The sequence below is a fragment of the Myxocyprinus asiaticus genome, chromosome 35 (assembly GCF_019703515.2).
Source record: "Myxocyprinus asiaticus isolate MX2 ecotype Aquarium Trade chromosome 35, UBuf_Myxa_2, whole genome shotgun sequence".
Classification (NCBI taxonomy): domain Eukaryota; kingdom Metazoa; phylum Chordata; class Actinopteri; order Cypriniformes; family Catostomidae; genus Myxocyprinus; species Myxocyprinus asiaticus.
This window is the reverse complement of record NC_059378.1, coordinates 43,368,555-43,381,178: the sequence shown is the minus strand read 5'-3', so window position 1 is coordinate 43,381,178 and position 12,624 is coordinate 43,368,555. Positions and strand designations below refer to the sequence as shown.

The window sequence follows — 12,624 nt, the reverse complement described above, 5'->3', positions numbered from 1 at the left end:
AATAGTGTTAAAATTGTAGGTAACACTTTACAATAAGGTTCTATACATGAGCAATTGTTAATGCAACAGCTAACATAAAATAATAATGAACAATACTTTTACAGAATTTATTAATCTTGGTTAGCATTTATTTCTATTTATACTAATACATTTTTAACATTTCAGGTAGTATGCATCAATATGAGGCAATATATTCTGAACGAACAGTAATTAAGGGTGCATAAAACGTGTACAAAAAATGTCGTTGTTATTTGATTATATCAAGTCGATTAACCAATGTTTACGAATTGGACCTTTATTGTAAAGTGTAACAAAAAAGTGAATATTGTTGAATATGTGTAAACAGAAGTAAGGCGTTAACATAAATTGCAACTTTATAAAATGTGTTGGTTGTTGTCCAGCAGAGGATTTCTATGGCATTACTGACCCTGTAGTTGAATACAGTGGCATGCAAAAGTTTGGGCACCCCTGATCAAAATTTCTGTTGCTGTGAATAGCTAAGCGAGCCTGATTTCCAAAAGGTTTAAAGTTAAAGATGACACATTTCTTTCATATTTTAAGCAATTTTACTCAGTTTCCAAAAAACAAAAAAGGAAAAGGGCCCGAAGCAAAGGTTTGGGCACCCTGCATGGTCAGTACTTAGTAACACACCCTGGCAAGTATCACAGCTTATAAAAGCTTTTTGTAGCCAGCTAAGATTCTTTCAATTCTTGTTTGGGGGATTTTCGGCCATTCTTCCTTGCAAAAGACTTCTGGTTCTGTGTGATTCTTGGGCCATCTTGCATGCACTGCTCTTTTGAGGTCTATCCACAGATTTTCGATGATGTTTAGGTCGGGGACTGTGAGGGCCATAGCAAAACCTTCAGCTTGTGCCTCTTGAGGTCGTCCATTGTGGATTTTGAGGTGTGTTTAGGATCATTACCCTGTTGTAGAAGCAATCCTCTTTTCATCTTCAGCTTTTTTACAGAAGGTGTGATGTTTGCTTCCAGAATTTGCTGGTATTTAATTTAATTAATTCTTTCCTCTACCACTGAAATGTTCCCCTGTGCCACTGGCATCAACACAAGCCCAAAGCATGATCGATCCAACCCTGTGCTTAACAGTTGGAGAGGTGTTCTTTTCATGAAATTCTGCACCCTTTTTTCTCCAAACATACCTTTGCTCATTACGGCCAAAAAGTTATATTTTAAATTCATCAGTCTGCAGGACTTGTTTCCAAAATGCATCAGGCTTGTTTAGATGTTCATTTGCAAACTTCTGACACTGAATTTTGTGGTGAGGATGCAGGAAAGGTTTTCTTCTCATGACTCTTCCATGAAGTCAAAAGTGCTTTGGTGATACCAAATTATGGTGTGTGGGGGTGTGACTTGGGCCCATAGACCAGTAGGCTTGGAATGAAGACCAGGAGTTGAGGTTTCAATCAGTTAGTTGAAGTTTTTACTGAAGAAAGTTGTTTGCAATATCAAATGGCAGAAGTCAGCAGTACAAAAGCCTCCTGAGTTCGTAGACAAGAGAAACACATGCAAAATTATGAACTGAACTCTGGTCCAAAAACATCAATACTTCTAGTCAGATACAGCATCAAGTTGATGTCAAATCAAATCAAATCAAATCACTTTTACTGTCACACAACCATATACACAAGTGCAATAGTGTGTGAAATTCTTGGGTGCAGTTCCGAGCAACATAGCAGTCGTGACAGTGATGGGACATATACCAATTTACAATAAACATCAGATTTACAACACAATTTAAAATCTAATATACACATAATTACACATAACACAATATACAAATAATAACACAATGTACAGTATACAATACACACAATACAGAATACACATTATACAATAAAAAAGTATATATAGTATATATAAAATGTACAGTAGGTTTTATTGTACTGTATTGACATTCAAGCTGTTGGTTGATAGTAAGTTGTTAAGAGAGAATATAATATGATAATAATATAATTTATGACAGTCCGGTGTGAGATATAAGAGTAATAAAGTGCAGTGCTGATGTATTTTGATCATGGGAGATCAAGAGTTCAAAAGTCTGATTGCTTGGGGGAAGAAGCTATCATGTAGTCAGCTGGTGCGAGTCCTGATGCTGCGATACCGCCTGCCTGATGGTAACAGTGAGAACAGCCCATGACTCGGGTGGCTGGAGTCTCTGATGATCCTCCGAGCTTTTTTCACACACCACCTGGTATATATTTCCTGGAGGGAGGGAAGCTCACCTCCGATGATGTGTCTGGCAGTTCGCACCACCATTTGCAGGGCTTTGTGGTTGTGGGTGGTGCTATTGCTGTACCAGGCAAAGATGCAGCCAGTCAGGATGCTCTCTACAGTGCTGGTGTAGAACTGTGTGAGGATGTGGCGGTTCATTCCAAACTTCCTCAGCTATCTCAGGAAGAAGAGGCGCTGATGAGCCTTCTTCACAACGGCCTCAGTGTGGATGGACCATGTGAGTTCCTCAATGATGTGGACACCCAGGAACTTGAAGCTGCTGACTCTCTCCACTGGTGCTCCATTGATGGTGATGGGACTGTGTTCTCTGTCTTTTCTCCTGTCTACCACAAGCTCCTTTGTCTTACTGACGTTGAGGGAGAGGTTGTGCTCCTGACACCAGTGTGTCAGAGTGTGCACCTCCTCTCTGTAGGCTGTTTCATCATTGTCAGTGATCAGACCTACTACCGTCGTATCATCAGCAAACTTAATGATGGCATTGGAGCTGTGTGTTGCCACACAGTCGTGTGTACAGGGAATACAGGAGTGGGCTGAGAACACAGCCCTGTGGGGCTCCAGTGATGAGGAGATGTTGCTGCCTATTCTAACCACCTGGTGTCTGCTTGACAGGAAGTCCAGGATCCAGTTGCACAGTGAGCTGTTTAAGCCCAGAGCCCGGAGTTTCTCATCAAGCTTGGAGGGCACTATGGTGTTGAATGCTGAGCTATTGTCTACAAACAGCATTCTCACATAAGTGTTCTTTTTTTCCAGGAGGGAGAGAGCAGTGTGTAGTGCAGATGCAATGGCATCATCAGTGGAGCGGTTGTTGCAGTAAGCAAACTGCAATGGGTCCAGTGATGGAGGCAGCACAGAGCAGATGTAATCTCTGTTCTGCACCACTACTACAGAGTCTGCTAAATCTTCCTTAAGGTCTTTTGCAGTCAAACAGGTGTTTTGATTTGCCTTTCTAGCAATCCTACGAGCAGTTCTCTCTGAAAGTTTTCTTGGTTTTCGAGACCTCAGCTTGAACTCCACCGTTCCTGTTAACTGCCATTTCTTAATTACATTATGAACTGAGGAAACGGCTACCTGAAAATGCTTTGCTATCTTCTCATAGCCTTCTCCTGCTTTGTGGGCATCAATTATTTTAATTTTCAGAGTGCTAGGCAGCTGCTTAGAGGAGCCCATGGCTGCTGATTGTTGGGACAAGATTTGAGGAGTCAGAGTATGTATAAAGCTTTGAAATTTGCATCACCTGGCCTTTCCAAATGATGATTGTGAACAAGCCATAGTCCTAACAAGCTAATTAAGGTCTGAGACCTTGGTAAAAGTTATCTGAGAGCTCAAATCTCTTGGGGTGCCCAAACGTTTGCATGGTGGTCCTTTCCTTTTTTTTCACTCTAAAATTGTGCAAAACAAAAATAATATACTTATCTTGCTTAAAATGTTGAAAAGAATGTTTCATCTTTAACTTTATGCCTTTTGGAGATCAATTCATCTTCTACTCACTTAACTATTCACAGCAACAGAAATTTTGGTCAGGGGTGCCCAAACTTTTGCATGCCACTGTATCTTACTGAATCTGGATCAAAGCCTAACATTTTTTCTTCTTGTTCATAGAAAAGAGCTACTGTTATTTCTGATGTTTATTTCTATTGTTGTCGTTTCTTACCTTCATAGACATAGATTTAACTGCATACTGGAACATGTTGAAATGTTGTTTATTGTTATAATTTACCTGTTAAGAGAAATTTGTTGTGTCATGCGTTTGACTGGCTTGTATAATGTCTTGCACTGACAGCTGTTCCTGAATGTTTTGTGTATGTGTGTGGGGACGTCCCGATCAGAGTGTGTAAGGGGAAGACTGTGAGCAGGTGTTCACTGCTGTTTTATGTGTGCTTCTCCAAACAGATCATACGCCGTGAATGTGGCCAGCAACAGCCTTAAATAAACACACTGTTTATAAGATCGGCCTCACATGTCTTCATTGCAACTCTACACTACATTTTAAATAACTTTTCTGTAAACACCTCATATAAAATGCCATTTTCAGCGATTAACTATTCAGCCTTTTTCTGTGAATCGCACCTGCAAAATCCTAAAACGTTATTTCCAGGTTTAATTTATATTTTGAATATAAATATATTTTGAATTTTTGACCCCCATGATGTGGGTTTATGTTTTCTCTTTTAATCAGTTTAAGGACAGTGTACCTGTATGCTGGGTTGGAAATCTCAAGGATTAATAGTGACATTTTCCGTATTACATCACGTGTTGTTCTGAAATCAAAAAGAAACAAATGAAACACGGAATATAGGCTGTCATCTGCGCAGCCTGACCGAAGCAAAGTGGGCACGTTTGCTCGCGTGATTAACTGCAGGCTCGTGATGCGCAAATGGTTTGCATGCGCTGCACGAGTCTGTTGGGTATACTGCAGTCTCGTCACATTTGAACTTTTTGTTTAGCCTCCCATTCAGCTCATGACAACACGCTGCGTGATCATGAGGAAGGATTACATCAAGATGTAGATTGGAATGCAGGTGCAGAATTTATATAAATAAAATAGTCTATTCCTCTCTCGACATTGCTTCCGTGCCAGTGATTACCCCTCCGGGTGCCAATGCTGGAATGCGTGCCATAGGTTGCCGACCCCTGCTATGGACTAACCCAAACCCTAAAAAAAAAAAAAAAAAAAAAACTTTTTTACAAACACATGCACACACACACACTCAAACACACACTCACTCACACACACACACACATGCATACACACACACACACACACTCACACACACACACACACACACACACACACACACACACACACACACACAGACACAGACACAGACAGAGTCTTCTAGTCAAGATTATATTTGAAACACAAGCTTTTGCAAATATTTTCTTTTTCTGGTTGCTGTTCAGCTTTTCCAGAGAGAAAATCTTATTACTGTAATGTGCTTTTTCAACAGCCCAGACAGAGACAGCCGAAATGAGCATCTGTTTAACAATACTCTGATTATTGCAGTAGTATTGGATTGGGGAAACCTCTTCAATCCCGTTTACATGCTACTTGCCATAATTTTGATTATTTGCTGAGAAACTTTATGTTTTAATGGCTTTTTTAAAATAAGTTCATTTTTATCATATCAAAAACTTGTCACAAATATGAATCTTTAACTACAGCTTGGCATATGGAAAATTAGTCAGTCAGTTAATGAGTTTTTTTGAACAATTGATTAAAAGAACCAGTTCATAAGAGTCATTTTTGACCAAACTGGATGTTCTTTGTTTGTCGGACTACACTGATTGCTCTGTCTGCTTTGATTTACTAAAAAGAATCGGTTCATAAGGGTTGTTTTTTGTGTGAATCGGAATACACTGGTTGTTGTGTTCCGCCTACAAGGACTGTCTCATTAGAAAGACGTGTTTCTTTGCCATTATTTTGCAATATGGTCTTTTTATCTTACCAAGATTCAGTTCAAACTGCAAATGGACATTCAATTGTGTGGCGTCATGCAGCATTTACATCATCACAGTGCATAACACGGCTGCGAACCGCATCCAGGCAGTCTGTTTCGTCTTGTTTTGTTTGTTTCTTTTCTTGTCAGATGTTTCTGGTTCCCTATCTGTCACTCACTCGACGTTGTGTCGATGTCACTCTTGGGAGCCCGAGACACCTCTGGTCTTTGATAAAAGGCCAATGAAAATTGAGAGTGGTATTTGCATGCCACTCCCCCGGAAATACGGGAATAAAAGGAGCTGGTATGCAATCACTCATTCTGATTTTCTCTTCGGAGCCGAACGGTCATGCTCACTGAGCTGAATACTACTGTTCATTCACCTCTGCTGGATCTGACAGCGCATTTCAGCGGCTTCTCCCCCCTCTGCACTGGTGCACTGCAGAGAATGCCCTTGGGCGCTTCGGCAGAAATAAAAGAGTAAATTTCTCTAAAAGAGCGGCACACATGGAACGTCTTTTTAAAGACGCGTCTTTCTAAAGATGCTTTCTGATTGTGTGTTATTCCTGGTTGCGCTCGTTATCTCTTGCCTTTTGACGGTCATGATCACTGTCTTTCATGTCTGGACACTGCTCACGTGGAGACAGCATTCGTGGATGGTCATGTTCTCATTGCGAGGATATGTCCATGGCAACATTGCAGTCGCTGCTCGCCTTCGTAAGAAAGCAAGCCACCCCAGAGGCTCCCCACCTCGGTCCTTTTACCCACGGGTATGAGGCCAATGCGGCTAGCACTGGGGGGCGATTTGGGGACCCCAATGGGACCACCTCCGCCAGGTATCCCCCGCAGACCTCCCATTCCCCAGCACGCTCGTCTGCCCCGATCAGGCTTCCGGATGAGTCCGCCGGCTCGTCTCACGGCGAGTTCGACCTCTTATTCTGAGCCCACGAAAGTGATGAGCTCTCGAGCGCAGCATCGGAGAGTGGGCTCGTCCAGTCGGAAGCCTCAGCTGTGCTCCTCCCTTCGGGGACGATTGCCCAGTCACAGGCTGACACAGAGATGACGACATGCTTTCCCGGGCAGCCGTGAGCATCAGCTAGAGTGGAACTCACTGCTCTTCCCTGAACCCTCATGGCTTGGTGATTGGTTCCTGGGTTCGCGGTGCCGCTCAAAGCCATGCTCCTTTCTTCCCAGAAGTGCATGAAGAGCTGACAAGGTTGCGGGAGGCACTTTTTACTGCCCGGTCCCGATCTTTTCAGCTTCCCCGCCCTCACTACCATCGATGGTGGGGCAGCCAAGGGCTATTCGGCAATCACCCGGTGGATAAAGGTGCTTGCGGTGCACCTATGCCCACAGAGCGCCGCCACCTGGCACAGGTGCCCAAAGCCCCCGTCCAAGGCCTGTAGGTTTATGTCGTCTCTGATGGCCAAGGCCTACGGTGCCGCTAAACAAGCCGCCTCCACCCTGCACGCCATGGCTCTCCTGCAAGTCCGCCAAGGCGCTAAAGGAACTGCACGAGGGTAGTTCCACCCCGGGATTGATGCAGGAACTGTGCTCGGTGACCGACCTCGCTGTCCGAGTGACAGAGGTCACGGCGCGGTCTCTCGGGCGGACAATGGCCACACTAGTGGTCCAAGAGCGCCACCTTTGGCTCAACCTGGTCGAGATGGGCGAAGCCGACAAGACACAATTCCTTGCTGCCCCCATTACCCAGGCAGGCCTATTCGGCGACACCGTCGAGGACTTTGCCCAGCAGTTTTCGATGGTGGAGCAGTAGACGGATGCTAGCTGGCATATCCTGCCCCAGTGCGGCTCAAGATACCGCACCCCATCTACTCATCGCCAAGGGCATCCCCCTGCGGTGACTGCACCGGCTCCGCCACTTCGGCCCGTCCCCTGCATGGAGCCCACTGCAGGAAGCAGACGCCACCCGTCTCGCGGCTGCCCAGAACCCGTGAAAGGCTTCAAAGCGCCTTGAGATGGGCGACCCAGGGACAACGAAACCCGCTGCTCTGGAGCTGGTAAGCAGATCTCTCCATCTTTTTGTTACCTTTTGCATTTAAATGCGCTGCATGCCCAAGTGGCTGCAGTACTCAAGAGCTCAGCAAAAGTGGTTTCCTTGTTCCCTGGGTCACGTATCCACTGTGCACGGCCGTCATCATGACCACCATCCACCACTCTATTTGGCAGGTTTGGTGCTCCAGTGGCGGTCTCCCGCCCCTGAGCGCCCAGCTGTGGCACAATGTGACACTGTCACGATGTGACAGTCTCCACAGGGCATGAGGACAGGTCTCTTTCTCCCCCGTCCCAGGCTGTTCCAGGGGTGGTCACAAGGAGCCAGGTAAGTGCTTCAATGTCCCTAGACTCAGCATGGCCACAACGGGGTGTGGCACCTCGAGCTCCGACCCGCCGCGAGGCTCCACCTGCCAGTACGTCCGATGACGTTGTCCCTTTGGTCCCCCTTGCACGAAACTTGGACGCATGGCTTGCGCTTTCCAATCCGTCGCGAGGGCTGGTCCAGACCGTCCGACTCAGCTATGCGATTAATTTCGCCGGGCGCCCGCCCAGGTTTAGCAGTGTCCATTTCAACTTGGTGAAGGACGAAAACGCTGCTATCTTGCGCGGAAATCGCTACCCTCCTACAGAAGGGCGCGATAGAACCTGTCCCTCCAGCTGAGATGAAGAAAGGGTTTTTCAGCCCCTACTTCATCGTACCGAAAAAAGGCGGTGGGTTGTGGCCAATCTTGGACCTGTGAGTTCTGAACTAGGCTTTACACAGACTCCCGTTCAAGATGTTGACGCAAAAACGCATTCTGGTGAGCATCCAGCATCAAGATTGGTTTGCGGCGGTAGACGTCTCGATCCTTCCTCGACACAGACCCTTCCTGTGGTTTGCGTCCGAGAGTCAGGCGTATCAGTACAAAGTCCTCCCTTTCGGTCTGTCCCTGTCTCCTCGCATCTTTACAAAGGTTGCAGAGGTTGCCTTGCCCCGTTAAGGGAGGTGGGCATTTGCATTCTCAACTATCTCGATGACTGGCTAATCCTAGCTCATTCTTGAGACATGTTGTGTGCACACAGGGATGTTGTGTGCTCTCACACCTCAGCCGACTAGGGCTTCGGGTCAACTGGGAAAAAAGCAAGCTCATCCCGGTTCAGAGCATCTCTTTTCTTGGTTTGGAGTTGGACTCAGTCTCCTTGACGGCGCACCTTACGAACGAGCGCGCCCAGTCGGTGCTGGCCTGTTTGAAGGTGTTCAAACAGAAAACAGCAGTTCCACTGAAACTTTTTCAGAGGCTCCTGGGGCATATGGCATCCTCGGCGATGGCCACCCCACTCGGGTTGATGCATATGAGGCCGCTTCAGCACTGGCTCCAGACTCGAGTCCCGAGATGGGCATGGCACCAAGGGACACGTCCCGTGGTCATCATGCCAGTCTGTCACCATCTTTTCAGCCCTTGGACCGACCTCTCATTTCTACGGGCAAGAAAAGAGATGCTCTGAACCGGGATGAGCTTGCTTTTCTCCCAGTTGACCCGAAGCCCTAGTCGGCTGAGGTGTGAGAGCACACAACATCCCTGTGTGCACACAACATGTCTCAAGAACTGGTCTCCAGGTGCGTCGTGGTCGTGACAGAAGCCTCCAAAACAGGCTGGGGCGCTGTTTGCAATGGGCATGCAGCCGCCGGCCTCTGGACGGGTCCGCGACTGCATTGGCACATCAACTGCCTCGAGTTGTTGGCAATTCTGCTTACCCTGCGGAGGTTTCGGCCGTTGATCCAGGGCAAGCACATGTTGGTTCTGACAGACAACATGACAACGGTAGCATATGTCAACCACTAAGGTGGTCTGCGCTCTCGTTGTATGTCACAACTTGCCCGCCGTCTCCTCCTCTGGAGTCAGCACTTCAAGTCGCTGCAAGCCACTCACATCCCGGGCAACCTCAACACTACAGCAGATGTGCTATCATGACAGGTTACCCTCATGGGAGAGTGGAGACTCCACCCTCAGGTGGTCCAGCTGATTTGGAGTTGATTCGACAGGCACAGGTGCACATGTTCGCCTCCCAAGAATCCTCCCCACTGCCCACTCTGGTATGCCCTGTCCGAGGCCCCCCTCGGCATATATGCGCTGGCACACAGCTGGCCCCCTGGCTTGCGCAAATATGCATTTCCCCCAGTGAGCCTGCTTGCACAGACCCTGTGCAAGGTCAGGGAGGACGAGGAGCAGGTCATCCTGGTAGCACCCTACTGGCCCACCCAGACATGGTGCTCGGACCTCACGCTCCTTGCGACAGCTAGCCCCTGGCGAATTCCCCTGGAAAGACCATGTGACGTATTTTTCCACTTAAATATCCCCCCCTCTCTTTGGGCAAGGTGTGGTCTCCGCGGTGTCTTCCCCTTGGGAGGGACACCCCCCGACTACACCTGGCGGCTCAGTTGGATAATCCCCCTTTCTTTTTTAGGGAGTGGAAAAAAGAAGGGGAAAAGAGGCCACGACTGGGTTAAGCCTGTCTCTATCTTTTGGGTAGTCGACTTGTCCCCAAAAAGGGCCGTTTGACACTCATAAATATGTTGGGGGAGGTTACGTGTCGACCTGGTGTGCTGGCTATGAGGCACACAGTAGTCTGCCCACCACACACCGCCAGTTCACGTAACACAGTTCAGCCAAATGTGGTGTTTCGTATAGGGACCCCTAGTGTCACTACATTGACACAACGTCGAGTGAGTGACAGATAGGGAACGTCATGATTACTTGTGTATCCTCTGTTCCCTGATGGAGGGAAAGAGATGTTGTGTCCCTCCTGCCACAACGCTGAACTACCTGCTGAAATGGCCGTACCTTATATCGGCTCCTCAGCATAAAACCTGAATGAATGGTTGCATACCAGCTCCTTTTATTCCCATATGTCCAGGGGAGTGGCATGCAAAAACAACTCTGCAATTTTCATTTGCCTTTTATCAAAGACCAGAGGTGTCTCGGACTCCCAAGAGTGACCCCTTGTGTCACTACATCGACACAACGTCTCGTTCCCTCCATCAGGGAACGGAGGTTACACAAGTAACCATGACATTTTGGCATTTGTTTTGTTTTATGTGAGCACGGGAAAATATATTTTTCCCCATGGTTGAATTTATGCACATTGTGGATTATTATTTTCTGTTATGTGGACTGTGGTTGCAAGTGCAATAGATACACTGTAGGGTCAATATGGATCGGCGTGTGGGGGACATTCGCCCGACTCTCGTATACAGCAGAGAAACCTTGTTTGAAGTAAGATATTTGGTAACTTGGGGGACAGCAAGGGATCATGGTTTATGCCTGACAATGGGGCTTCTAGATCATATTTCCCAGGAGCTGTGGAGACTAGGCCGGCAAAAGGAACGGGGAAGGAGAGGTGGTGTCCGGAGACGCCTGCGAGTAAAGTACACAAGACCACTGCTTCCATCTATAATCCTCACAAATCTGAGGTCAATAAACAACAAAGTGGACGAGATCCGAGCTTATGTAAGGTACAGTTCAGACTTTCGGGAGGCATCATTGTTATGCATGACGGAAACTTGGTTACACTCTTCAGTACTCTGCCTGTGAAATTGATGGTTTTACTTTGGTGAGAGCACACAGAGATAACAGCTCTGGTAAAAGCAAAGGCGGTGGGATCTGTGTCTATATAAGTGATCTGTGGTGTCGTCAGTACACAGTGAACGGCAAGATTTCTGACAAACACGTTGAGATCTTGTACCTGACTCTGAGACCTTTCTATCTGCCCAGGGAATTTGGATGTGTGCTGCTGTTTGTTGTTTATGCACCTCCCAGTGGTAAAGCAACGAGAGCAGCAGCTACTGTTGCAGAGTGTGTTCACATGCTGCAGCAGAAACATCCAGAGGCCCCAGCCATTGTTGTTGGAGATATGAACCATTGCAAATTGGACATAACAATGCTGGGATTTAAGCAATATGTGAAGGGGCAAACAAGGAAGACTAATATGTTGGATAAATGTTTTGTAAATGTGGAGGGAGCATGTGTGTCATAATAAGACCACCAATAGCTAACTCAGATCATAACGTGGTTCATCTTGTATCAGCTTATTAATCTAAGTTGAAAAGCAGTAAACCAGAGAAAAAAATAATCAGAGTTTGGTCATCTGACAGTATAGAAGAACTTAAAGCATATTTTGATTGTACTGTGTGGGAGGAGTTTCATCATGTCTCCTTGGATGAAATATCAACAGTAATAACAGACTACATTGGGTTTTGTGTACAGTCAGTGATACCAACCAATGAGATAAAAACCTATCCAAATACTAAGATGTATATAAGGATGTTAAGCATGAGGAAGATTGCTTTCAAGAACAAGGACATAATAGAATGAAAGCATCTAGAGGCAAAGAGGGTACACAAGCTACAATTGGAAAAGGCTTTTAAAAACAACAATACAAAACACTTATGGGACACTATGTAGGGGATGACTGGACTGTCAACCTCTCGGAAAGCGTTAGTGGCAGATAACGAGGTAGAGTTTGCAAATCAGTTAAATACATTTGTCTCTAGGTTTGATAAAGGGATTAATTCAGATCATGTTGTTAGCTTCCTTAATTCAATTGTACATGGACAGTCAAATAGAATTGATGTTTCTGTTGAGCAGGTGAGGAGTATTTTTAAACATCTAAATCAGAGGAAGTCTACAGGACCAGATAACCTCAGTGCATTAATTCTGAAAACATGTGCAGCTGAGCCTGCGCCTGTGTGGCAACCTATTTTTGTGTTCAGCTGACACTCACATAATTCCTGAAATGTGGAAGACCTCACATATAATACATCTTCCTAAGAAAGTATGTCCTAAGGAACCTAGTGATTATCATTCTGTAGACATCTCCTGTTGTTATGAAAACCTTAGAAAGAATTGTGGTACAACAGCTCACAAGGTCTGTAGGTGGTAAAC

The 12,624-nt window shown here is 46.1% G+C and overlaps 1 protein-coding gene across 1 annotated transcript in view; it reads right to left on the bottom strand.

Moving 5' to 3' along the window:
* LOC127426481 (interleukin-1 receptor accessory protein-like 1-B) overlaps positions 1 to 12,624 on the bottom strand; it is a 395,093-nt gene that overhangs the window by 116,521 nt on the left and 265,948 nt on the right. The window lies entirely within an intron of this gene.